The sequence below is a fragment of the Schistocerca gregaria genome, chromosome 5 (genome assembly GCF_023897955.1).
Source record: "Schistocerca gregaria isolate iqSchGreg1 chromosome 5, iqSchGreg1.2, whole genome shotgun sequence".
Taxonomy (NCBI): domain Eukaryota; kingdom Metazoa; phylum Arthropoda; class Insecta; order Orthoptera; family Acrididae; genus Schistocerca; species Schistocerca gregaria.
The window spans coordinates 471,011,760-471,027,757 of NC_064924.1; positions in this window are offsets into that span (position 1 = coordinate 471,011,760).

Genomic DNA, 15,998 nt, shown 5'->3' on the forward strand with positions numbered 1-15,998 from the left:
ATCACACCATAACACCATCACGTCCGAATTTTACTGTTGGCACTACACACACTGGCTGATGACGTTCACCGGGCATTCGCCATAACCACACCCTGTCATCAGATCGACACATTGTGTACTGTGATTAGTCACTCCACACAGTGTTTTTCCACTGTTCAATCGTCCAATGTTTACAGTCCTTACACCAAGCAAGGCATAGTTTGGCAGTTAGCAGCATAATGTGTGGCTTATGACCAGCCACTAAACCGTGAAATCCAAGTTTTCTTACCTCCCTACTAAGTGTCATAGTACTTGCAGTACTGATGCGGTTTGGAATTCCTGTGTGATGGTCTGGATGGATGTGTGCCTATTACACATTACAACCCTCTTCAACTGTCAGCGGTCTCTGTCAGTCAACCGATGAGATTGGCCTGTGTGCTTTTGTTCTGTACGTGTTCCACTTCACTATCACATTGTAAAGAGTGGACCTACGGATGTTTAGGAGTATGGAAATCTCACGTACAGATGTATGACACACTTGACACCCAATCACCTGATCACATTCAAAGTCCATGAGTTCTGCAGAGTATCCCTTTCTGCTCTCTCACTATGTCTATGGCTACTGAGGTCGCTGATATGGAGTACCTGGCAGTAGGTGGCAGCACAACGCACCTAATATGAAAACCTATGTTTTTGGGGGTGTCCAGATACTTTTGAGCACATAGCGTATATCTACAATGTCTGATAATTTCAGCTGCTTTACTGGTCAGGACAAAGATAGACAAGACCTGAGGAGAGGTAAAAATACTAGTATTTGTTGATGATTTACAAATTTTTTTTTTAAAGTAGCTCTGGTAAACTGATGTTAGGTTTGATAATAGTATTTCTTACATCTTCAACTCATTTAATAAAAAGAATTATTGATTTTTTGGGGATCGATAATCTTTAGTTTCTTGCCTCTTTAGAAACACTGCATATTAGTTTCCACACAGCTTTGTACTTATTGGTAGAATTCTCAATACTACTGAGGTTGTTTTGCTTTTTTGGCTTCCATAGTAGTTTTTATACTCATTACTATATTTGACATAGGATAATCTGGCATGGTCAGATGTCAGTCTGTTGTATACATTCTGCAACAATGTAACTTGGTTTTTCAAATTGGTCAGTCGAGAATACCATGGATTTTATCTGCTTGGAAACTAGGTTTTGAAGCCTTTGTCAATTACTTTGCATTTCCTTATGGGAATTCTGTCATTAAGTCTATCAAAAATGCTTTAAAAAGCACTTCAAATATCATCTTTGGTTTACTTACAGTAAAATGTGTGTTGCCATAAGATTGGTTGAACAGTAGCAATGGTCAGCCAAGCTTGATCAACATCAACAGAGACATCAGTCAGTGCAAAGTCAACAGGTCCACCACGGAAAACTGATGGTCCAGGTAGAACATCAATTATCTTGGCAGGATCAACTTTCATATTATAATCGGTCTCAATGTCTACTACTGTAGATGTCAGAAAGAGAATTACAAAACTTAACAATTTTATTATCAGGTGCAACTATAGAGATCACAAATTTTGTGACAAACCTATATTACTCTTATCAATAGGGAACCTACATGTGTAACTTAAGGGTACAAAATTATGGTCTGAGAATGGAAACACTGTAACATGACACATTTCTTCTGTAGTTTTAAAACTGACAAAAATATTGTCAAGACATGCTCAATCTCTTGTGGGTTTAGTATTGATAAAGTGTAAATTGTAGTGTCTTAGTAGATTTTTCAATTCAGTGACATGAGATTTATGTGTTGTTGTATCAGAACCCGCATTCACATCTCCACGTATTACAATATCATATTGCATCCATTTAGTCTCTCTAAACGCATCTAATAGCATGTCTAATTTTTTTTCTGAAAATACATTGATGAAACTCATAGATGATTTGTATAATTATATGACAGTGTTTCCCAGTTCTTTTATGAACGCTTGCGTGAAATTCCAAACTCCAGTTCTATCTTGTTACAAGTTGCTGTGTTACAGTCCTTGTAGTTTCTCCATTACAGCACAGTTACAAACAACCAAGAAAACTGTAGATATAATGGCATCCATCAATCCTTGAGGGATGATGGTGTAACATGCTTGGTTCAGAGTCTGCTGTGGCTAAAAAGTTCCACTCGAGAGTGGCAGTCCCTACTGCAGTTTGGACATGTGAAATTTGAGGGACTTCGAACAGAAGCCACTCTGTCTCTTCGCTTTGTCCTCTTCCTGATTTGTTCCTGTGTGCGTTCATCCTGAAGTGTCCTCTCCAGGATGCTACAAGCCTGAGCGATAAATATGAAGACACGTGAGTTGCCCAATCATCACGGTCTCCCTCTCGACCTAAATGATAATATCCAGAGGAAAGGCAAGCCAATAGGTCTGGTATCACTTCGATTGCAGCAGCTGCCGGAAGGGGACATAGTACGCCTTCCAACCACCTTTGGGGCCCCACTCCAGATTTTCTTTCAGGGTTTTCTCCTTTAGCCTTCATCCCTCCCAAGACCAACCACAAGACAGTGGTGTGTTAAGGTAATTAGAGAAAGAAAAGGAATGGTAACTGAGGAGAGGGTAGGGAATAGGATATACAAGGTGTTACAAAAAGGTACAGCCAAACTTTCAGCAAACATTCCTCACACACAAATAAAGAAAAGATGTCATGTGGACATTTGTCCGGAAACGCTTAATTTCCATGTTAGAGCTCATTTTAGTTTCGTCAGTATGTTCTTCCACCTACGCTCAATGGAGCATGTTATCATGATTTCATACGGGATACTCTACCTGTGATGCTAGAACATGTGCCTTTACAAGTATAGCACAACATGTGGTTCTTGCACGATGGAGCTCCTGCACATTTCAGTTGAAGAGTTCGTATGTTTCTCAACCACAGATTCGGTGACCGATGGATTGGTAGAGGCGGACCAATTCCGTGGCCTCCACGCTCTCCTGACCTCAACCTCTTGACTTTCATTTATTCGGGGCATTTGAAAGCTCTTGTCTACGCAACCCCAGTATCAAATGTAGAGACTCTTTGTGCTCATATTGTGGATGGCTGTGATACAATATGTCATTCTCCAGGGCTGCATCAGGGATTCCATGCAACATGCAACAGTTGCTGTTGTGGGTACCGATTCTGCTACTGTTGTTTGTGCCGGATATGTTTTTGCTGGAGCTGATGCTGCTAGTTTTGTTGGTGCTACAATTTTTGTTGAGACTGATAATGTCTCCTCAGTTGTCCCTAATTTGGATGAAAATGTATCAGTTGCAGGATTTTGAAGATGATGATCCTCTTTTCTATGCATGTATCCTCGCTAACGGAGAACATTTTGAACATTTCCTGTAACAAAGTGTTTGAAGTCACGCTGGTACGTTCTGTTGCTGTGTGTTTCCATTCCATGATTAATGTGATTTGAAGAGAAGTAATAAAATGAGCTCTAACATGGAAAGTAAGCGTTTCCAGACACATGTCCACATAACATATTCTCTTTCTTTGTGTGTGAGGAATGTTTCCTGAAAGTTTGGCCATACCTTTTTGTAACACCTTGTATAGGCTATAAGATGGGTTGTTGTGAGGCACAGTTTGTATGGCTCCTCTGCTGATGCCTGCCAGGCTAGGTTGGACCTGCCAGTAGCTACGCTACCACCGATATAGCTCTCAGCTTCCTTGGAGCACACAAACTCTCCCGCCCACATGGACAGTGCTATGATAAAGCGGTGCTTCATGGGAGAGAAAACTGTACTGCAGTACTAAATGCAATTCCAAAAAAGGACTATAGTCACTATTTCAGAACACTTTTAAAATGATTTTAGCTGTGCCTCAATTAAGTGAGAGACTATTTTGAATAAATACAATGATATTCTGAACATAATCCATGACTTTCATTTATCATAGCCACGGTCCTAATTGAACTGGGAAATGCTGTGTATTACTTACTAACTTAAAATAGTCATAACTCTACAAACAGTTTTCAAGTTCTGTTCTTCACCCAATAAAATGTAGATCCAATGTAATAACAGAGCATCTGAGTGTCTGGTTAACATATAATGCCACAATACCTCTTATGTGCAGTTTTCTGTAGTAACTATTCACTATGTCATAGTTATCAATTTTAATAATTGTGAGTTCACTCTCAGCAGTCCAATGTACACTGAAACAAAAAATATCAAACCTATTATCTAGTCAAAGTTATTTAGAATAAATTCTTTATCACTTACTCCGTGAATCTTCAGGCAGCAAATTTTAAGATCAAAACTGTCATTGTTTTTAGACTGGACATTTTGGCATGGAGCCAAAGAATCTTTTACAATACATATTGTATGGACCTGTTCCTCTTGCTGCGTTTAACTAAAAATCATTTAGCCAGAGAGAAAGCACTGTTTTCCACCTACCTACAAGACAACACTGATTCTTCAACTGCAGCTCTCTTCCCTCCTTTTGATGTTTTTGCTGGAGCTGATGCTGCTAGTTTTGTTGGTGCTACAATTGTTGTTGAGACTGATAATGAGCAATGTCTCCTCAGTTGTTCCTCCATATGTCCCTAATTTGGATGAAAATGTATCAGTTGCAGGATTTTTAAGATGATGATCCTCTTTTCTATTTAAAGTTGATTCTTTTGCTGCAGGTGCTTGTAATGTTGGTGATATTGTCCTTGCTTTTACTGTTATTGTAACAATATTAGCAGTTCACTTTGCTGTCAGTTGCTTACCCAATCTGTTAAGATGCAAGCCATGCACAGTATGGAATCTGCAACCAATACAGTTGATGGCTATAATCTGGACATTTCTGAAATGACTGCAGGTATCTAATTAACATTCATTGGCCAAGCGGGACAGCTGTGGTAAGTCATACCTGTGTGGTATGCTGCAGAGACTTTTCAGGTATCGTGTGACCATTTGAGGTTCATTTTTAAAATACATCGTTTGCCCCCCCCCTCCCGCCCCCCCCCCCCCCCCTATTAAAACAAAAAAATTATTTTGGTTTAAACTGTCACAGTCCGTAGATTTTACTAGCTTCCCCACTTCTGACAATGGGAAATATGTTGATAGATTAATAATTTTAGCTACTCCATGACAATGCCTGTCTGGTAACACATTTTACTTGAATTATTTGCAATTTTAGTCAAATGCCGTTTTGAAGTTTTTTCAGATTGGTCAGCTGACACATTTTCATCAGTGTGCACTTCGATTCTGTTGAGATGTGGAACTGAAACACTTTCTACATTTTTATCTTATCCCCATATGATTTATTGTTGTGATTTCTGTTGCAGTTATTCATAATATTTATATTTTAAAGTACTATCCCATCTAAAAGCACTGTAATAATTATGTCTTTGTGGTTGTATTCCTTCAGTTTTTGTCTCTGTCTGTCACATTTCATGCAAAGCCACAGTTTTAATTCCATATTTATGTTAACACAGTCAAAGTTATATACTGTTTTAAGGTTTAAGTGTATTATACCCTTAATAGCACATTTCTTGCAAAACCAGGTATCTGTGTTCAGAATTTTCTGTGCTTTGCTGTACAGTGATGTGCAATATGTAGAAGTCTTGTATCACCTTTTCCAGTTGGACTGCTGCTTCTGGCTGCTACAGCTATCTTATATGCAGATGATACCACATTAATATGCCACAATCCAAGCTATTCAGAGCTCGAAGTGGAATCCAATACTGCAGCAGGCATAATTCTGCAGTATTTTAATGAAAACAGACTAAAATTGAATACATATAAATCTGTCTATATTGAATTTGATCTTGGGAAGCAAAAAACTCGTGAAAAGCAAATTTTAATGAGTGATGAATACATTAAAAAAGAATACCTGACCAAATTTCTTGGTCTGACACTTGTTGCAGAGTTAAACTTGTCTGATCATGTAAATGATATTTGCAAAAAGCTATCTATGCCTCAAGCCGTAAGAAAACTGACACCTTTCTGTAAAATTACCACTCTGAGGCAGGTATGGAGATCCAGCAGTAACAGTAATATGAAAAATGTACTTATCCTACAAAAGAAGGCACTAAGAATTATGGGAAAGAAATGTGCCAGGGAGACCTGCAGAAATTTGTTTAAAGAATTTAAAGTACTAACTTTTCATAACCTGTATGTACCAAAAATAATCATTATGGCAGTAAACAGTAACAAAACACTTAATAAAGAAATATGCGATCACAGCACTAGAGGCAGAGAGAGACCCCATGACGCCTCTCATAGAAAAGCCCTCACTATGCAGGCATAAAACTACTGCTATTACCTCCAAATTGCCCATTACAGAACTAAAAAAGAAATTTAAATTATGGCTCCTAAACAGTCCTGTGTATTCAACAGATAAGTTTCTAGAGTTAGTACACTCGTATGATGGAAGACCATCTATCTAAACACATATGAATCTTAGATCTTGTACTGTGTCACAAACTGTAAATTCCTTAATCTACGTATTGCAATAGCAAATTGTTTTTATACACAGTCCATATACGTAACATTGTTCTCTCAGCTAAATTTAGAAAAAGTTGTGTAGATAATAATGCCAGGCAATAATATGTAACCCTAGTAAGCAAGTCTCTGACTTATCCCGGAGATTGGAACAATTTTTTTTTTTTATTGATGTTGGATCAAAATAAATAAATAAATTTCTTGATAACATGTTGTTGTTGTTGTTGTTGTTGTGCTCTTCAGTATGAAGACTGGTTTGATGCAACTCCCCATGCTACTCTATCCTGTGTGTGTCTCCTCATGTGCAGCCTACATCCTTCTCAGTCTGCTTACTGTATTCCGTAACAATAATATTGTTACATTCAATCCTGGATTTCCCATTTCTTAAAACATATTACAAATATTTTAATGAATAACACATTTCTGTTTTTTATTGCTCATTAAAATAATATTCCCACTTACTGTTTATTTTATTTAGGTGTGCAGTTTTGCCCTAATACTTTTCTGCTCAGCTCTTTAATTTTCAATTTATTGATTCTTCTTCTCTCAAACTATGTAATAAAATTACATAAATTTTGATTTTTTTATACATCTTGAATTTACAAGTACAACTAGTGCTGAATGTAATGCCACATGAGATACTAAATAAATGTAAGTGGTAAGTTTTGAACTGATATTACAGCTTCTGTAGTTTCCCATTCTCTATGGCTTTGTAGCATTTCCTTGCAATATGAACACTAATTTGACAATGATATATCCTTGGTTCACTTACAGTGTATCATTGTTTAATAATACGTCACAACAGTATCTGATCTTTCTGTTAAAATTAGCTGTTCTATAATTTTTAAAAGAAACAGAGATATCTTTTGTCAATAAAGTTTTTTTGAGATAGTAATTATGAATAAATCTCTGCGTTTATTTAGAAATTTGTGTGGATATTTTCTTGTATGAATATATATTTCCATAGTATTTTGTGTAAACTTTCTAATGCAGTTTAAGTTTTCTCAGCTTTTTGAACATTCCCAAAGAACTGGAAATATAAACTGATTTTAAAGATAACAGTTATACCAGAAACTTAACTGGCATAATAATCTTTATTGACATAGTCATATGGAAAACAAAACCTACACATACCATAAGTAAAATTCAGAGTAAAATAAGTGCAAGAGACCTTTTAATTCATGTACAAAGCTTACATCAGACTGATACTACAAAAAAGAAATTCCACGGTCATCACCTCCTCCTGGCCACCTGCTGAAGCTCCCACCCTTGTATGAAGACAACCTGGCATCGTGGTTTGCACTCCATGAGCATCTGTTCGAATTACATCATGTCTGATGACAACTCAAAGTTTCTCTGCCTCCTCACTCACCTCCAAGACCACTCAGATTTGATTTGTAACCTGCTCATTTTGCTGCCACCTGTACAAAAATATAAGTTTGCAAAGAAGACTATAATGGAACAACTTGCTTGCTCGCCACAAGAGTTAATAATCAAGATTCTCTACGAGGAGCACCTGGAGGAACGCACCCCCTCACAACTCTGGCACCACCTTCGATTGCTCGTGAATGAGCATACCATGCCCGACGCCACACTATGGGCTGTGTGGCTTGCCAAACTACCTACCAATCTACAGATACATCTGTTACCACACTCATTTGGGTCCATCGGCTCCTGCCTATGCGTTGCTGACCAGTTGTATTTGCTGCTGCAGCAACATCAGCCCATTCATTCCACACCGTTCGTTGACACAGCCGCCCCCGCATACCAAACTTCGGCCAGCAGAGGCAGGGCTCGCTCCACCATCACCTCGTCTGCTTCTCCTGGCAGCATTGGCTCACTCTCTCCGCAGTCTGAGCACTCCAGGAATGCCCAAGCACCTTACATAGCGATCTATTTACCGGACCAAATCAACGAGGACAAGCCACCTCCCAGTTTCACAGTCTCCACCTCCTCCTCACCCTGCTCACCCTTTCTGTTCGTACAACAAAGTGTTCGGCTATGATGCCAAGAAGTGCAGGTTGCCATGCCAACACCTAAACGCCGACCACATGAATTAAGAGTTGCCGAGTCCTGCGAGGATCCTAACAGGCATTCTCTTACATTACACTCCGTTCACTCATCCGCCTGGCTGAGTGGTCAACTGTATGTGACTGACATTGTGTCAGGTATAGCTTTTCTGGTCGACACCGGTGCTGCAGTGTTGGTCATACCTACTTCGATGGCTCCACCTGCTTCTTCACACACAAAGTCAGTTCTACGTGCTGTCAACAAAATGATGTTACCTACGTGAGGCTCAGTAAAGGTTACTGTGAACTCATCTCCTTCTCTACATCTTCTGTGGATGTTGTACATTGCCAACATCGATGAACTGATCCTCAGCATGGATTTTTTGTCTCATTATGAACTATCCCTGAACATCGTACAGGGTTCAGTGCTCCACCATCCTACGAACACTCACATACAGTGCACCCACACCTATGTCCCATGCTCTGTTTCCACCACAACATACGATATCATACGTGAGTGCTCCACCCTCACGGGCAACATTGTGTCCTGTGTTACTGATCTACTGTCAGAATACGACTCGGTGGCGCAACTCCGCCAGGACAACAAAAAGCTGTAACAATGCATCGCATCCACTTACAGTGAGCTCGTCGCAGCTCGTACCTCGCTTCTGCAGCTGCAGTCAGGGTGTATACAAGGACAAGGAAAAAAAATTCTCGGGGTTTTCCCGGATTTCCCGGTTAAAAGTACACTTTCTCCTGGGTGAAAACACATTTTTTTCTGTGCCAAGTCACAGTGCATTTTGCCTCGGAACTGCAAAACTTATCAGTCCTTTGAATGGTTATAGTTTTATACACGGGTGCAGACTTTCCCAGCACTTTATAAAACGACAGTTGAACTGGTCTGAAAATCAGTTGCAATCATTATGTCCATGAAGTCAGATGAAAAAGGTATCATCTTTCGAAGCACATTGATTGCAAAGCTGAAGTCCTCAATGTCATAGCCTCAAAGTCCTACATAAATAAATTGGCAACTATTGGCAATAAAGAACAACCCATAGCCTCTCCATTATTCTGTTCCAAAATGTTGCCATTCCATGAAAAATATGTGGATGTCACCAACTCTTCATCCAGGTTTTCATTAATCAAACTCAGGGACTCTTCCAGAGGGACTTATACAAATAAAGATACCAAATCAAAACTCTCACTTCCCAACATACAGGCTAAGAAAATACCGTAATGCTTTGTCAGGATATAAGTGAGTGGACTCATATTATTAACAATATGTTGACAAGTGTGAATAGCATATTTTCAATTCCGTGGATTTTATTTGACAGTTGAAATCTTTGAGGCTGGGTCTTTCAGATTTACCAGAGAGTTTAGACGTGGTATCTCTATTTACGTGAGTCCCTCTGGAAATGAGTTTGATTAATGAAAGATGGATAGTACTTTATCACCAATAGTCACCCATTTATTCATGCAGGGCTTCAAGGACACAACATGAAGGACTTCACATTTGCAACCAACATGCTTCTGGAGGTACACAGATGATAACTTTTTAGTCTGGACTCACAAATATGATGCTCTCAATATAATTTTGGACCACTTAAGCTGTCTTCATCACAGCATTAGATTTACCATGGGGGTAGAAACTGATGGGATGATTCCATTCTTGAATGTTATAGATTACACAAGATGGTAGTGTGGGCCACAGTGTTCACCAAAAGATGATGCACACTGATCAGTATCAGCATGCTAAGAATTGCAAACCAATGCAGCGGTGTCCTTAGGGTTCCAGAGTCATCAGGCTATGGAGTTTGGACCATCCGCAGAGGCGCATGAAGCTGGGGGCATATTGTTTAAGATTGGAAGAATTTAAAGGGGTTTTAAAATTAAGAGCATGTTCCATCCATCTTCCAAAATTAGGGCACTACTCAGCTCTCTCAAAGATGATTTGGGGCTTAAGAAGCCTGACATATATAAAATTCTGTGTCAATGTGGGAAGACTTACATTCACCATTCAATTCACAGAGTTCAGCACAGGTGTGGGAACATTGCCGTCATGTAAGGTTACAACAGCCAGAAAAATTGGGAGCAGCAGAACATTCCTTAAACGAAGGACATAGGACGAAATTTGATGAAACTTTGATAGGTATCAGCACATTTGGTTTTGGAACAGTGTTTATAAAGATGCAACTGAAATTAGGTTGGTAGACAATTTGATTAATAGAGACAATGTCTTTCCTCTAAGCAGGATATGGAATCCTGTAGTAACCCCGCATCAAAGCAGATTATTCTTTGGTGTGGCCAGTCTAAGTGTTTGAAATTGGTCTTTGAGTGTGACATATGATTGCTGCCAGTCCTCCACTAAGTGCAGTGCCAACTGTCCAGGCCTGGTAGGCAGCAACAGTGTTGGGCATTGACTTACTCCAATATAACAAAGTGATTTGGCATCAGTTTTCACTAGGACTCAGCAGCAGCAATGTTCTCATGAAGATTGTGGACAGCTGGATTGCTGAAACATTGAATCAACTCTGTTTTAGGACCTGGCAGCAAACCCAAGGAGATTTTCAAGACTTATAAGCCAGGAAAGCACACGGAGTCACACATTTGTTCCTAATTTATTTTTTACTCTCTTCAATCATGAAAATGAATGCTCTCCACTGCATTTTTTTACACAAAGAAATACCTTGGAAGCAATTTTTATGTTAGACAAAGTTTCTTCTATTTCATTGCCTTTATTAGAAATACTAATTCTTGAGATTCACTTGGAATGTTTTTCAAGTATTGCCTTAAATAAAAATATTCTGGTATGAACTAATCAGTGTTAATGCATGTGACGGAATTCTGCAAAGCATTGAAGCTGAAATTAATTTATTTGCCTGTGGACAACTTTGATGTTGTGCAAGGTATCATCAATAAATATATAACTACACAAACATTAACATATATAAAGAATATAAGGTAGATATTGCTTTTCACATAAGTAGATTTAGATTACCACATGTTTTGTTACATAGATTATGTATGCTACATAAAAGGTTGTATTCACAGTCCCATTATTAAAAGTTCATCATTTTTTCCAGGCAGTTGTACTCACAGTCACAGTACTAAAAGTTCATCATTTTCTTCAGTAGAAATAAATACATTTGTGTCGTAAAATGCTTCTACTATCAGACTTATCTCTGCCACCATTTTAAATTTATATTTATGTATTTCCCTTATGCTATAAGGCATACTGCTGAAAAATGTTTTACCAATATGTAAAAAATTATTCTTTTTTTTTACTTAATCGAGTTCAAGGAGTGTCTAGTAAGGTCCTACTTCTGTTGCCAAGTAACTCCACATCTGACTTACTTTCATATTCAGGGACATTCTGTTTAGCATAAGTGCCTTGATTATGTAGAGACTGGGGACTGTAAGTATCTTAAGTTCAACAAAGGATTGTCTACAAGAAGTTAATTTTCTTAAGCCAAACATACATCTGATGGCTGCCAGATGACACCTCATTTACTCCAGCAGAGTTTCCAAAAAAAAAAAAAAAAAAAAAAAAAAAAAAAAAAAAAAAAAAAAAAAAGTATCCCACAATGTAAATACATATGCAAAAAGACATAATATGCCATAAGCATGAGCTCTTAACTCACACATCCTTTCCGTTTCCTTAAGAGAGAATATGTTCAGTTTTACCATTATTTAATGTCAGCCAATTTTTCTGGGACCACTGAGTTGCCTTTTCCAGCTACACCTACATCTATACTCTGCAAACCACTGTGAAATGCACAGCAGAGGGTATGTCCCATTGTACAAGTTATTAGGGTTTCTCCCTGTTCCATTCATGTATGGAGAGTGGGAAGAATTATTTTTTGAATGTCTCTGATGAGCAGTAATTATTCCAGTCTAATACTTACAATCCCTATGTGGGCAATATGTAGGGGGTTATACACTGAAGTGCCCAAAAAACTGGTATAGGCATGTGTATGCAAATACAGAGGTCTGTAATAGGCAGAATACAATGCTGCAGCCGGCAATGCCTATATAAGACAACAAGCATCTGGCGCAGTTGTTAGATCAGTTACTGCTCCTACAATGGGAAGTTATCAAGGTGTAACTGAGTTTGAATGTGTTGTTCTAGTCATTAAGAGAGTTTGAATGTGGTGTTGCAGTCAGCACACAAGCGATGGGACACAGCATCTCTGAGTTATTGATGAAGTAGGGATTTTCTGGTATAGCCATTTCATGAGTGTACCATGAATATCAGCAATCCGGTAAAACATCAAAACTCTGACAATACTGCAGCCGGAAAAAGATCCTGCAAGAACGGGACCAATGATGACTGAACAGAATTGTTCAGCATGACAGAAATGCCATCCTTCCACAAATTGCTGCAGATTTCAATGCTGGGCCTTCAACAAGTGTTAGCGTGCAAACATTCAATGAAAAATCACCAATATGGGCTTTCGAAGCCAAAGTCCCACTCATGTACCATTGATGACTGCATGACACAAAGCTTTATGCCTCACCTGGGCCCGTCAACACTGACAATGGAATGTTGATAACTGGAAACGTGTTGCCTAGTCGGACGAATCTCATTTCAAATTGAATCCATGAATCAATGGACTCTGCATATCAATAGGGGACTATTCAAGCTGGTGGAGGCTCTGTAAAGGCATGGAGCATGTGCAGTTTGAGTGATATGGGACCCCTGATATAACTAGATACAACTCTGACAAGTGACACATACGTAAGCATCCTGTCTGATCACCTGCACCCATTCTTGGCTATTGTGCAATCCGACAGATTTGGGCGAATCCAGCAGGAAAATGCAACACTCCAAACGTCCTAAATTGCTACAGAGTGGCTCCAGGAACATTCTTCTGAGTTTAAATACTTCCGCTGGCTACCAAACGCCCCAGACATGAATGTTATTGAGCATATCTGGGATGCCTTGCAATGTGCTGTTCAGTAGAGATCTCCACCATCTCGTACTCTTACAGATTTATGGACAGCCCTGCAGGATTCATGGTGTCAGTTCCCTCCAGCATTACTTCAGGCATTAGTAGAGACCATGCCATGTCATGTTGCAGCACTTCTGTATGCACATGGGGGCCCTACATTAAATTAGGCAGGTGTACCAGTTTCTCTGGCCCTTCAGTGTTGTGTTCCTAGAGTAATCACTCCAAGCTGGTTCTTTAAACTTGGTTAATAGACTTTTGCAGGATAGTTTATGTTTTGACAGAGCACTGCTTCCCTTTCATGTCCCTCGACTCTTATAACTGCCATCTGGTTTCTGTACAAATTCTAAATAGCCTTTCGCTCCCTGTGTATTTACCCCCGCCACCTTTAGAATTTGAAAGAGAGTATTCCAGTCAACATTGTCAAAAGCTTTCTCTAAGTCTACAAATGCTAGAAAAGTAGGTTTGCCTTTCCTTAATCTTTATTCTAAGATAAGTTGTAAGGTCAGTATTGCCTCACGTGTTCCAGTGTTTCTACAGAATCCAAACTGATCTTCCCCAAGGTCGGTTTCTACTAGTTTTTCCATTCGTCTGTAAAGAATTCGTGTTTTTTTTGCAGCTGTCGATTATTAAACTGATTGTTCGGTAATTTTCACATCTGTCAACTGCTTTCTTTGGGATTGGAATTATTATATTCTTCTTGAAGTCTGAGGGTATTTCGCCTGTTTCATACATCTTGCTCACCAGATGGTAGAGTTTTCTCAGGACTGGCTCTCCCAAGGCCGTCAGTAGTTCCGATGGAATGTTGTCTACTCCGGGGGCCTTGTTTCGACTCAGGTCTTTCAGTGCTCTGTCAAACTCTTCACGCAATATCATATCTCCCATTTCATCTTCATCTCCATCCTCTTCCATTTCCATAATATTGTCCTCAAGTGCATCGCCCTTGTATAGACCCTCTAAATACTCCTTCCACCTTTCTGCTTTCCCTTCTTTGCTTAGAACTGGGTTTCCATCTGAGTTCTTGATGTTCATACAAGTGGTTCTCTTATCTCTAAAGGTCTCTTTAATTTTCCTGTTGGCAGTATCTATCTTACCCCTAGTGAGATAAGCCTCTACATCCTTACATTTGTCCTCTAGCCATCCCTGCTTAGCCATTTTGCACTTCCTGTCGATCTCATTTTCTGTTACCCAAGGATTTCTACTAGCCCTCATCTTTTTACCTACTTGATCCTCTGCTGCCTTCACTACTTCATCCGTCAAAGCTACTCATTTTTCTTCTACTATATTTCTTTCCCCCATTCCTGTCAATTGTTCCCTTATGCGCTCCCTGAAACTGTACAACCTCTGGTTCTTTCAGTTTATGCAGGTCCCATCTCCTTAATTTCCCACATTTTTGCAGTTTTTTCAGTTTTAATCTACAGGTCATAACCAATAGATTGTGGCCAGAGTCCACATCTGCCCCTGGAAATGTCTTACAATTTAAAACCTGGTTCCTAAATCTCTGTCTTACCATTATGTAATCTATCAGATACCTTTTAGTATCTCCAGGGTTCTTCCATGTATACAACCTTCTTTCATGATTCTTAAACCAAGTGTTAGCTATGATTAAGTTGTGCTCTGTGCAAAATTCTACCAGACGGCTTCCTCTTTCATTTCTTAGCCCCAATCCATATTCACCTACTACGTTTCCTTCTCTCGCTTTTCCTACTGTCGAATTCCAGTCACCCATGACTATTAAATTTTTGTCTCCCTTCAGTACCTGAATAATTTCTTTTATCTCATCATACATTTCTTTAATTTCTTCGTCATCTGCAGAGCTAGTTGGCATATAAACTTGTACTACTGTAGTAGGTGTGGGCTTCGTATCTATCTTGGCCACAATAATGCGTTCACTATGCTGTTTGTAGTAGCTTACCTGCATTCCTATTTCCCTATTCATTATTAAACCTACTTCTGCATTACCCCTATTTGATTTTGTGTTTATAACCCTGTAGTCACCTGACCAGAAGTCTTGTTCCTCCTGCCACCGAACTTCACTAATTCCCACTATATCTAACTTTAACCTATCCATTTTCCTTTTTAAATGTTCTAACCTACCTGCTCGATTAAGGGATCTGACATTCCACGCTCCTGATAACGACATCCTTTTGAGTAGTCCCCGCCCGGAGATCCGAATGGGGGACTATTTTACCTCCGGAATATTTTACCCAAGAGGATGTCATCATCATTTAATCATACAGTAAAGCTGCATGCCCTCGGGAAAAATTACGGCCATAGTTTCCCCTTGCTTTCAGCCATTCGCAGTACCAGCACAGCAAGGCCGTTTTGGTTATTGTTACAAGGCCAGACCAGTCAATCATCCAGACTGTTGCCCTTGCAACTACTGAAAAGGCTGCTGCCTCTCTTCAGGAACCACACATTTGCCTGACCTCTCAACAGATACCCCTCCGTTGTGGTTGTACCTATGGTACGGCTATCTGTATCGCTGAGGCACGCAAGCCTCCCCACCAACGGCAAGGTCCATGGTTCATGGAGGGGGGATTGTAGCCTCTCCCCGATGCTATTCAATCTGTATATTTAGCAAGCAGTAAAGATAACAA